At 42.9% G+C, this 13219-nt stretch overlaps 1 protein-coding gene across 2 annotated transcripts in view; it reads right to left on the bottom strand.

The window, feature by feature from the left end:
* The window catches only part of LOC126475817 (cGMP-dependent protein kinase, isozyme 1), a 578889-nt gene that overhangs the window by 441961 nt on the left and 123709 nt on the right, over nt 1–13219 (bottom strand). The window lies entirely within an intron of this gene.

The following is a 13219-nucleotide window of genomic DNA, read 5'->3' as shown; positions in this document are numbered from 1 at the left end:
TTCATTAATAGTTTATGTGTGGTGTGTGTGTGTGTGTGTGTGTGTGTGTGTGTGTGTGTGTGTGTGTGTGTGTGTGTGTGTGTGTGTATACATTTGAATTACAAAAAACTAATAACAAAAAAAGTTGCATGGCGCAAGATTCGATCCGGCGACCTTCGGATTACGAACCCGAGCGCTTACCGCTGCGCCACGACGCTGTAGAAAATTATTACTCGTAGAGAGTATTTCACCGTAACGGTTTCTTTTAACCGTCGATTTTCTCGACAATGGCTGAGAAGTGCATCTTGGTGCTTCGCCACATTACACCTCTGGCCATGAGCTTTTATTATGCGCAGTATGAATCGAATCTGCATTTCACAATTGGCGGCCTCCCCTTGTAAGTCGGAGTGGCGACTATGTAGCTTGAAGGTGCAAATAATACATTTCTGATTTTCACTGGTATTTCCATTTCGGCATCCATCGCAACTTAATTTCTGGATAATCCTCGTATGTTGGCTGGATGTGGTAGGTAAGCGTTTGTGGCTAGGCCTTGAAGATGGTAATCAGAGACATAAATTAATTACCTGTCACGTAACATTGTGGTCGTAACGGGCATAAACGTTTTCCTTGATACTTTAAATTTTGCTACGACATTGTCGCAGCACATGATCTTCCTTCTCCGCAAGGCACGTTACGGTTTGTGGCAGAGTTTAGTTCGCCACTGTCCTGTACCATTCGCACGTGGGGTGCGGGTGCGGGTGAGGGGAAAGCGGCGGCAGGCAAGCTTCCGCACTAGCTGCAATTTCTCTGATGCTCCTGTTGTGATATACGCGCGAGACGCCTACAGGTGGAAGAAATAAATTGCCCGAATCTTCTTGGAACATAAGATCTAGGAAGTTCAACGGTAATGCTCTTCGTGATGCGCAACGCGTGTCTTGGAGCGCTTGCTACCGGACCTTGATGAATACTTCTGTAACGTTCCTGCGCTTAAAAAACGAAAGGGTGGAGAACTGCGCGTCCCTTCTTTGAATATTCTCCATCGTCTGCATTAATCCTAGCTGGTAAAGATTGCAGACTGACGAGGAATACTTTATAATCAGTCGAACGTTTGCTTTGGATTCTGTTTCTTTCGTGCCGGCCGCTGTGGCCGAGCGGTTCTAGGCGCTTCAGTCTGGACCCGAGCGACGGCTACGGCCACAGGTTCGAATCCTTCCTCTGGCATGGATGTGTGATGTCTTTAAGTTAGTTAGGTTTACGTAGTTCCAAGGGACTGATGACCTCAGATATTACGTCACATAGTGCTCAGAGCCATTTCAACCATTTTTGTTTCTTTCGTATGGAGTTACATTTTCTTACGCTTGGTCCAATTAATCTCAAAGTGCCATCTCGTGTTGCTGAGATCAAGCTTGTGCGGTCCTGGCCAAGCCGCCAGTAGTTTCTGGACGTTTTCCTACCCTCTGTAAAAGCTCATCAGCTAAAGAATGGGAAGAGGGAGAAAACACTACTTCTCCTTGACAATGCACCCACTCATCCGTCATGTGATATTTTAAACGAAAAAGATGAGTTCATAAAGAAAATATTTCTTCCACCTAACGTAACCTCCTTATTACAGCCCATTGATCAAGGCGTTATTGAGACTACCAAACGATATTACAGGAAAGGATTGTTGCGTAAGTTATTGTAGAAAGAGAAGAGGATGGAGAAGAAAGTCTCTTAAGAGATCATAAGAATATTGACTTGAAAGACGCGTCCTACATGATCAGCGCAGCATGGAATAGTGTAAAGGAAGAGAATTTGAAGAAACCCTGGAATAAAATTTTGGACACAGAAGAAAATTCACAAGGTATGATTGAAAATGACGAACAGAACGATATGTCCGAAGTTCTCGGTATGCTAAAAGAAATAGATTGCCACGAATGTGACGAAGAAGACATTCATGAATGGATGAATATCGATGATGCAGATCTAGGACACCAAATCATGCAGGACAGCAAGATTGTAAACGTCGTCACTGATAAAGATGGCGCCGCCAGCATCTCATCAATCAGTGCTCCAGAAAGTGAAGATGAAATTATACCAACAGCTTCTGAAGCGTTCACTTGTTTAAACACTGCCTTGCGATGGTTTCAAGCCCAAGATGAAAGTGACCAGTTTCAGATATCTGTAATGAAAAAAAGTACGTGACTTAGCCGCTCGTAAGCGTGTACGCTTGCTTAGACAGACCAAAATAAATGATTTTTTTAAACATTAATTTTGTATACTGTGTGTATTGTTCATGCAAAATGCGTATAAAATATGTATATATTTTTGTTTAGTAAACTGTGCCACATACTATATACGCCTACTGAAGTTACCTTTGTATGTTACTTTGTAATACTAAAAGAGATGCCTGTTTTTATGAATAAATTTACTGTACAGTACGTCTTTTTGGCAAATAAACATGTACAGTTCGATTATCCGAACAAGCCAGTTTTCCGAACACCCATGTCCCCCAATTACTTCGGATAATCGACGCTCTACTGTACTTATAGAAATTTAACGGTTATTACTGGTTCCGGCGATGAATCAACAATGCCAGATTTCCGTCTATTTATGCCTGATAAGTAAGATAATCAAATAAATAGGAAGTGCCACCAGGATAAGGGGATATGGCCGCATGAAAATGTGAAGAAATCGAAAAAGAAATGACTGTCGGAAGGGCTGACACAGCATACAGAAAAGTCAAAAAACCCTTTGGTGAAATTGGGGGAAGTGGCAACAAAAGAACTATTCACGTTGGTGAGTAGAATGTATCAGACCGGCGATGTACCATCACACTTTCGGAAAAACATCATCCACACAATTCTGAAGATAGCAAGAGCCGACAAGTTTGGGAATTATCACACAGTCATCTTATCGGTGCATGATACATAGAAGAATAGGAAAGAAATCTGAGGATCTGTTAGATGACGATCAGTAAAGTTTTAGAAAAGGTAAGGGCACCAGAGAGACAGTCCTGACGTTAGGACTGATAATGGAAGCTGAACTGATGACAAATCAAGACACTTTCATAGGATTTGTCGTCTTGGAATAAGCGTTTCAAAGTGTTAAATGGTGCAAGATGTCCAAAATTCTAATAAGAATCGGAAGTAGGCCATAGGGAAAGACGTGTAATATACAATACATACAAGAACCAAGATAGAAAAAATAAGGCTGGAAGACCAAAGAGCTCGGACTAAGGATGTAATCTTTCACCCCTACTATTCAATCTATACATCAAAGGAGCAACAGTGGAATTAGAATTCTACATTTACATTTGCATCTACATCTACATGGATACTCTGCCACCACATTTAAGTGCCTGGCAGAGGAATCATCTAACCCCTTCCCAAATCTCTATTATTCCAATCTCGTATAGCGTGTGGAAAGAAAGAACACCTATATCTTTCCGTACGAGCTCTGATTTTCCTTATTTTATCGTGGTGTTCGTTTCTCCGGACGTAGCTCGGTGTCAACAAAATATTTTCGCATTCGGAGGAGAAAGTTGGTGATTGGAATTTCGTGAGATAAATGAAAAACGCCTTTCTTTTAATGATGTCCTGCCCAAATCCTGTATAATTTCAGTGACACTTTCTTCCATATTTCGCGATAATACAAAACGTGCCGCCCTTCTTTGAACCTTTTCGATGTGCTCCGTCAGTCCCATCTGGTAAGGATCCCACACCGCGCAGCAGTATTCTAAAGTAGGACAGGCAAGCATAGTGTAGGCAGTCCCCTTAGTATGTCTGTTACATTAGCTAAGTGTCCTACCAATAAAACGTAGCCTTTGGTTAGCCTTCCCCACAACATTTTCTGTGTTCTTTCCAATTTAAGTTGTTCGTAATTGTAATTGGTAGGTATTTAGTTGAATTTACGGCCTTTAGATTTGACTCATGTATGGTGTAACCGAAGTTTAATGAATTCCTTTTAGCATTCATGTGAATGACCTCACACTTTTCGTTATTTAGGGTCAACTACCAATTTTCGCACCATTCATATATCTTTTCTAAATCGTTTTACAATTTGTTTTGATCTTCTGATGACTTTATTAGTCTATAAACGACAGCGTCATTTGCAAATAACCTGAGACGGCTGCTCAGATTGTCTCCCAAATCGTTTATATAGATAAAGAACAACAAAGGGCCTATAACACTACCTTCGGTAAAGTCAGAAATAACTTCTGTTTTACTCTATGACTTTCCGTCAATTACTACGAACTGTGACCTCTCCGACAGGAAATCACAAATCCACTCACATAACGGAGACGATATTCCGTAAGCACGCAATTTCACTACAAGCTGCTTGTGTCGTACAGTGTCAAAAGCCTCCGGAAATTCAGAAATACGGAATCGATCTGAAATCCCTTCTCAATAGCACTCAACACTTCATGCGAATGAAGAGCTAGTTGTGTTTCACAGGAACGATGCTTTCTAAACCCGTGTTGACTGTGTGTCAATGACCGTTTTCTTCGAGGTAATTCGTATTATTCGAACACAATATATGTTCCAAAATCCTGCTGCATATTGACGTTAATGATATGGGCCTGTAATTAAGTGGATTACTCCTACTACCTTCCTTCAATATTGGTGTAACCTGTGCAACTTTCCAGTCTTCGGCAACGGATCTTTCGTCGAGCGAACGGTTGTATATGATTGTTAAGTATGGAGCTAAGGCATCAGCGTACTCTGAAAAGAACGTAATTGGTACACAGTCTGGACCAGAAGACTTGCTTTCATTAAGTGGTTTAAGTTCCTTCACCACTCCGAGGAAATTTACTTCTGCGTTACTCATGTTGGCAGCTGTTCTTGATTCGAATTCTGGAATATTAACTTCGTCCTCTTTTGTGAAGGCATTTCGGAAGGCTGTGTTTAGTAACTCTGCTTTGGCAGCACTGTCTTCGATAGTCTGAGCCAGCAAGGGCGGCCTCGCCCGTTGCGGCAGTGGCCAGTTTTCCTGAGAGGTTCGGACAAGGGCAGAGGGTGGGATTGCTTGTTATTGGGAGCTCCAATGTTAGGCGGGTGATGGAGCCCCTTAGCGATATGGCAGCTAAGGACGGGAAGAAAGCCAATGTGCACTCTGTGTGCATACCGGGGGGAGTCGTCCAAGACGTGGAGAGGGTCCTTCCGGATGCCATGAAGGGTACAAGGTGCAACCAACAGCAGGTGGTGGCTCATGTCGGCACGAATGACGTGTGTTGCTATGGAGCGGAAGAGATTCTCTCTGGTTTCCGGCGGCTTTCTGAGTTGGTGAAGACTGTCTTGCTAGTGAGATGAAGGCATATATCACCATCTGCAGCATCGACGACAGGACCGACTGCGGTACAGAGCCGAGCGGAGGGTTTGAATCAGAGGCTCAGACGGTTCTGCGAATATGTAAGCTGCAGATTCCTCGACTTGCGCCATAGGATGGTGGGGTTTCGCGTTACAATCTTTTTAAATTCTCATATTCTTCTGTTTCATTCTTATAACAATTCTTAATTCTTATATTGTATTCTTTTGTTTAATATTCGGGCGGATTTTGTGCGTTCCTGTGAATGATGCAGATTGAAACAAAAAATTGAGAACAGCACTAGCATAGTGCGAAGGCAGGTTTGCCATAGCGACATTTCTTTTATGAATGTCACCCTGGACAGAAATTCACACGTTGGCAATAATTTCGCGGCAAACCACGCCTAATGGATCACTTTTCCGAAGACTGGCACTTTCAATTGATTATGAATAAAGATGTACATGATCTCCGAAAATTTGTGAAAATATTGGCAGTAATGAAATAGATCGGTGCTCCTCTACTACTGTTGTGTTTCAGATAAGATGCTGTGTTAGATTAGCAACGCTATAACTTGGCTTCGTGGGAGAACGTGGCTTTTCTCCACGACTGGTTTAGAGCGGATGTAAGCAGGTCGCGTTTTGACACGCCGTATCGTATTGTATCACTATCTTGGCGACTTCCGTCCCAGTTGGAATTAATCTGCTGCTTCCGCATCTCGCTTCCTCGTACCTAAGTTCGTCAACCCCCGGATGCAAGCCGCGTGCGGTTAGGCGCGACCGAACCGGCGGCTGCCACCTCGTTACTGGCAAACTCCCAACTCCAGCCAGTCCCACCCCGCCATCAGACCGCTCTTCCTCCCAAACGAGTGTGGGCTCAGTCCTTGTGCTTCTTCCGCGTGCTGTTTCAACTTAGTGAACGACAGAAGTTGCGAGGGGCGGGAGAGTGGAGTTCAGTGTTCCGTTTACGGCTACGTCATTAAAGGCAGAATGGGTCGAATGAGGGTAGACACATCTGTTACGTTTGTGCGAAATTATCGGACAAATTTATTAAGTGATACTGGTGTGCGAGATGTGTGAGACAGGCGAAAAGCCTTCAGACTTCAAGAAAAACGCAATAATTCCAATTCCAAAAAATCAGATGCTGACAAGCGTAAATATTACTGAACTAGCAGTACAATAAGTCACGGCTGTAAAATACTAACACGAATTCTTTACAGAAGAATGGAAGAAATGGTAGAAGCTCACCTCGAGGAAGATCAGTATGAATTCCGGAGCAATGTAAGACTTCCTTTAGAAGATAGTATCATAGAGTCCAAAGCATGCGATCGAGCAGCTCATAAAGGGCCAGATAAATTTCTTCCTTTGCGTTGACCTGACTCTGAAGCACGTGATTGTGCAACAGCTAAACGATCTGATTTGTTGCTTGCTTGGCGATCCTCGTTTCCTTGATGGTACATCTATCAACTGACGCGTGTTTACGGAGGTAGCAGCAACTATACGAAGTTTCAGTTCAATCTGACGAACTAATTATTTTGCTTGTATATGAAGATTAACGGAAGGCAAACCTACGTTTATAGCATTTGTAGACTTAGAAAAAGCTTTTGACAATGTTGACTGGAATACTCTCTTTGATATTCTGAAGGTATCGGGAGTACAATACAGGGACGAAAAGTCGAGGGGCATGAGAAGGAAGCAGTGGTTGAGAAGGGAGTGAGATAGGTTTGTAGCGTATCGCCGATGTTATTCAACATGTACAGTGAATAAGCCCTAAAGGAAACGAAAGAAAAATTTGTAGTAGTTCTATCAGACAGCAAAGGACTTGGATGAGCGGTTGAAATGAACAGTGTCTTGAAAGGAGGATATGAGATGAACATCAACAAAAGCAAAACGCGGATAACGGAATGTAGTCGTATTAAATTAGATAATGCTGAAGGAATTAGATTAGGAAACGATATCCTTAAAGCAGTAGATGAATTTTGCTATTTCGGCTACAAAATAACTGATGATGGCCGAAGGAGAGAGGACGTAAAATGTAGACTGGCAACGGCAAGAAAAGCGTTTCTGAAGAAGAGAAACTTGTTAACATTGAATATAGATTTAAGCATTAGAAAATCTTTTCTGAAAGTATTTGTATGGAGTATATCATCCAACGCTAGTGAAACAAGGACAATTAACAGATTACACAAGAAGAGATGATGATGTTTCGTTTGTGGGGCGCTCAACTGAGCAGTCATCAGCGCCCGTACAACGTCCCAATTTTTACACAGTCCAACCTAGTCACGAATGATGATGATGAAATGATGAGGACAACACAAAGACCAACCCGGCCGGGAATCGAACCCGGGAGCCAGTGATTCAAGGCAGCAATGCAAGCTACTAGACCACGTGCTGCGGACACAAGAAGAGGTCAGAAGCTTTTGAAATGTGTGCTGATTCACATTTTTTACTGCTTTTATGAAGTTCTCCCTTGAGTGAAGCAACCTATGATCATTCGTGGTGTCCTTCTTTGTATATTTTCAACAAACCCCGATAATCTAATCTAGTATGGGTCCCACTCCTTCAGAAGTGCTCTAGGAGTACTTTGTAAGCTATCTAGATTAACTGTATGTTCCCTGTATCGTAGCGATGAACTGAAATCTGTCACCTGCTTTACCTACGTTTGGGCCTACCTGATCCGGAAAAAGTGCAGTTGATTTCTGCATGTAAGAAGATAAAAGAACGGACCTGTAAAACGCTGACCAATGTTTCTAACATCGGTTTCCTGCAGCGTTTTTGAAGATATTCTAAATACAAATGCCGTTTTCTCACATCATATCCTGCGTACCATGGATGAAGAGCAACTAGCGAGTTCCATATTCCTAGATTTCCGAAAAGCATTTGACACAGTGCCCAACTGCAGCCTGTTAATGGAATCGGTTCCCAGACATGTGAGTGGCTCGATGAATTCTTACCTAACAGAACACTGTACGTTGTCCTCGACAGCGAGTGTTCGTCATAGACGAGGTTACAGAGAGGAACGCCAGAGGGAAGTGTGACAGGATCGCTGTTATTTTCTACATTAACAAATAAAACGGAGAACATGGTGAGCAGCAATCTGTTGCTGTGTGCTGATGACGCTCTGGTGTACGGTAAGGTGTCGTCGTTGAGTGGCTGTAGGGGAAAACAAGATGGCACAGAAAAAATGTGTAGTTGTTGTGATGGATGGCAGCTAGCTGTAAATGTAGAAAAATATATGTTAACGCAGACGAGCAGGAAAAACAAACCCGTAATGTTCGAATACAGAATTGTTAGTGAATTTCTTGACACATTCATATCGACTTAATATCAATGCGTAACGTTGCAAAGCGATACTAATTGGAAAGAGCTTCTAGGGAAGGCGAATTGTTGACTTCTCTTTGTTGCGAGAATTTCAGGAAAGTGTGTTGTTCATCTGCAAAGGTGACATCATATGGGACACTAGTGCGACCCACTCATGACTTCTGCTCAAGTGTTTGTGATCCCCACCAGGTCTGATTGGTGGAAAGCAAAACAGTTCAGAGGTGTGGTGCAGGATTTGTTACTGATAGTTTCGAACAGCAGAGTACTACGGAGATGCTTCGGGAGCTTAAATGGGAAAACGATGTTCTTTTCGAGGAACACTATTGAGAAAATTTAGAGAACAGGCATTTGGAACTGTATGCAGAACGATCCTATAGTCACCCACCAACGTTTCGGGTAAAGACCTCAAAGATAAGGCAAATCAGGGCTCATACGGAGGCATATAGATAGTCGTTTTTCCCTCGCTCTATTTGCGAGTGGAACTGGAAAGGAAATGAGGCGAAGTGGTATAGGATACCCTCCACCACACGCCGTACAGTGGTTTGCGGAGTACTTATATAGATGTAGATGCCATGTCATATCCTCTTTAACTATTACAGCGAGGTATTCGTACGGTTTATTCCACTAGTGACTCACTGTTATTGTAGTCATAGGATAATACAATGAAATGAACACACTTAGTTGCATACAGGGGCTGATAGAAGTCAAAGGCGTCAGTTGAAAATGTGTGCCCGGCCGGGACTCGAACCTAGGGATCTACTGCTTACTTGGCAGACGCTCTATCCGTCTGAGCCACCGAGGACACAGAGGATAGTGCGACTGCAAGGACTTATCTCTGACACGCCTCCCGTGAGACCCACATTCGCAACTTATTGTCCCGCACTATATTCATAGTGCCCCTGCCCATCATACTCATTACTCGCGGCTTTATCGCCGATTCCCTTAAGAGTTCGGGCACTATTTGTGCATCCGCACAGAAGAAGATGGTCAAATGACCGGTGAGCCTTAACTATATATATATAGGATAGTCCGTTTTTACGGTTTTTGAAGAGCACAATTTTCCGTTTTTGCAAGTTTCTGCAATTTTTATTCTGCTTTCAAATAGTGAGTTTCTGTGCAGCTTTTTTCATGCAGTATCCGTTATAGATATCTGCATCATCTGTAAAAGGTTGAGGTTACTATTTTTGTTTTCTTCCAGATTATTAATATACAACATGAACCGCAAGGGTGCCAAGATTTCCCTTCGTAACGCCTGAAATTATCTCTATTTTTGTTTACTATACGGCATCCAAGAAAACACGCAGCGTTCTCCCTATCAATAAAATGCAATCCAGTCACGAATTTCGTTTGATGCCTCATATTATAGTACTTTCGTTAATAATCATTACTGTGTTACTCCGGCAAATGCTTTACGGAAATCAAGAAATAGTCCATGACTTTCCAGATGTCAGGTGAGAAAATCGGAAGTTGGGTTTCACATGATCTAAGTTTTTGGAATCTGTACTGGCTGGCATGGTATGGATCATTATGTTCGAGATACCTCATTATGTCTGAGATCAGAATATGTAATATTCTACAACAGATGGAATTCAAAGACATTTATTGTAAATAAGGAGACTGCAGCACACATACAAAGAGAGCTGAGAACGTTCATGGAGAAAGTATGCCTGTGCTGTGGTCAACATCGTTAATGAATTTAAACTTAGGCGTGAGACAGATACAAATATCTCACAGTCCCAATGCTGGATTATGGTTTCTTCTAAATAAATTGAGATCGCTAGTGTCTCATGTGGCTGGGTACACAAGATTCTGACTGAAGTTATCCATCTGAGAATTATGTTTGTGCGATTGGTTCACTTAAATTTTTCTAAGAGTTTAATTTCAAAATTATGTTCGAAAAAGTCTAAACGTTCCAACTAAAATATAACAAACAGTCAAATAATGGAAAATCCACGATGGAAAGTAACAACATTATGAAAAGGAAAGTTGCCACCCACCACATAGCGCAGATGCTGAGTCGCAGATAGGCACAACAAAAAGACAATATAAGTAACTAATGCAGAAACTGCGTTGGTGAATGTTCTTATTTCTTATTATTTTTTTGGTGTTATGATACCATATCGATAGAGTATTTGGAAAATAAAAAACAGTGACCTTACCTTAGTACGCATCGTCATAGTGAAAGCAAAAGCATTCATTGTTAAAGAATATTAAAGCGCCCTTGCACCGCGAGAGTTACCAATCCAGATCTCTCCCAGATTTGGTAACAAGTCATTTTTATCTGTTTCCAAACGAATACCGTTTAGAGCTGAAGGTACATTCTTTTCTGAAGTAGCTTGCTAGACCTACTGCATTGAACTCAGTGGAGATGATACTAACACAGAAAGTTTTCGCAAAGAAGGAATAGAGGAATATATACGGTTTTTTGCGAGATCTGTCAATCTACCTTCGTAGTCTCAGAGAAGAGCATGAAATAAAGTCTGAGGCAAATTTTAGGGCTGAAGGTTAACCTTTGTTCGAATCAATCTGGCGTTGCGCAGTGTTTGTTGGCATGTAATGGTTCCATCTTCGTCAACTAGGACAATGTATTTGCGTTGAGCTTTATATGCAAACACATCTACTAGTAGAGGAAGCGGTAGAGACTAAAACTGTACGACAAGACATACGCAGCAAATTAACTGAGTTCGTTGGGTTCCTGTTGAGATGAATAGATTCATGAAGAAGAGGGATTTATGACCTTGCCCTACTTTAAGAGATGCTAGGCAATTATTTTACAATTAACCTCCATCCTCCAGTTAGTGGCGTTTTGTACATAGTTTCCTTCAATGCCCGAAACCCCAGAGTAAAGTCAGCGGGGTGGGGAAATCATTGCCACTAAAAAGAGCTTCCAGCCGTCTCGGAATAGATACATGCATGTCCTGTGTGGTATCGAAGGCAAACTTATGCTCTTATTCCTGCAAAATAGTGCCAAATCCAGGTAATGACTATGACGGATGGCTAACATATACCCTTCTCTCCAAAGTAGACCACAAAGGGTGAATAATATTGAGATCTGGTGAATGTGCTGGCTAGGAAAGATGCGACATTACATCCTCGTGCTTACAAATTTTGTCCGTGACGATGCGAGCTGTGTGTAAAGAGGCCCTGACGTCTTGGAAGACAGCATCACCGTGGAATGGACATGACTAGCCAAAATGGTAACGTAAGCCTTGGCAGTAATTGTAGTCTTGCAGGGTAATTACACTGCGCATGGAATACGGTGTGGCTACCCAAATCATCACTCGCGCAGAAGTTGGAGATTGTGTGCAACAAAACTCAGCCGAACAAATGCCATTCTTCCATAGCATCGCAATCCAGGTTTAACGCCTTCTGCAACACGTTATCCTTTTACGGGCATCTGCGTCACAAGTGACTGGCTGGGGTATTCCAACTCGTCCTGCAGTTCGCTGCTTACGGACCTCCATTCGTGCCGTTTTGGTACTGACAGAGTTTGCGAATGCGACAGTGGGGGCTCCAGTGACCTTTGCAATTGTTGTCCTCTTTTACTTTTCGTTGCAGTCCTCTTCAGTAACCGCCCGTCGCAATCATACACTACTGACCGTTAAAATTGGTACACCATGAAGGTGACGTGCTACAGACGCGAAATTTAATCGACAGGAAGAAGATGCTGTGGTATGCAAATCATTATTTTTTCAGAGCATTCACACAAGGTTGGCACCGGTGGCGACACCTACAACGTGCTGACACGAGGGAAGTTTCCAACCGATTTCTCATACACAAACAGCAGTTGACCGGCGTTGCCTGGTAAAACGTTGCTATGATGCCTCTTGTAAGGAAGAGAAATGCGCACAATCATGTTTCCGACTTTGATAAAGGTCGGATTATAGCCTATCGCGATTGCGGTTTATCGTATCGCGACATTGCTGCTCGCGTTGGTGGAGATCCAATGACTGCTAGCAGAATATGGAATCGGTGGGTTCAGGAAGGTAATACAGAACGCCATGCTGGATCCCAACGGCCTCGTATCACTAGCAGTCGAGATGACAGGCATCTTATCCGCATGGCTGTAACGGATTGTGCAGCCACGTCTCGATCCCTGAGACAACAGATGGGGACGTTTGCAAGACAACAACCATCTGCACGAACAGTTCGACGATGTTTGCAGCAGCATGGACTATCAGCTCGGAGACCATGGCTGCGGTTACCCTCGACGCTGCATCACAGACAGGAGCGCCTGCGATGGTGTACTCAACGACGAATCTGGGTGCACGGGTGGCAAAACGTCATTTTTTTATGAGTCCAGGTTCTGTTTACAGCATAACGATGGTCGCATCTGTGTTTGGCGACAACGCGTTGAAGGTACATTGGAAGCGTGTATTCGTCTTCGCCATACTGGCGTATCATCCGGAGTGATGGTATGGGGTACAATTGGTTACACTTCTCCGTCACTTATTGGTCGTGTTGACGGCACTTTGAACAGTGGACGTTACATTTCAGATGTGTTACGACCTGTGCTCTATCCTTCATTCGATTCCTGCGAAACCCTACATTTCAGCAGGATAATGTACGACCGCATGTTGCAGGTCCTGTACGGGCCTTTCTGGATACAGAAAATGTTCGACCTCTGCCCTGGCCAG

The sequence above is a fragment of the Schistocerca serialis genome, chromosome 1 (assembly GCF_023864345.2).
Source record: "Schistocerca serialis cubense isolate TAMUIC-IGC-003099 chromosome 1, iqSchSeri2.2, whole genome shotgun sequence".
In the NCBI taxonomy this organism is placed as follows: domain Eukaryota; kingdom Metazoa; phylum Arthropoda; class Insecta; order Orthoptera; family Acrididae; genus Schistocerca; species Schistocerca serialis.
The sequence above is the reverse complement of the archived record's forward strand: the minus strand, read 5'-3'. Positions and strand labels throughout refer to the sequence as shown.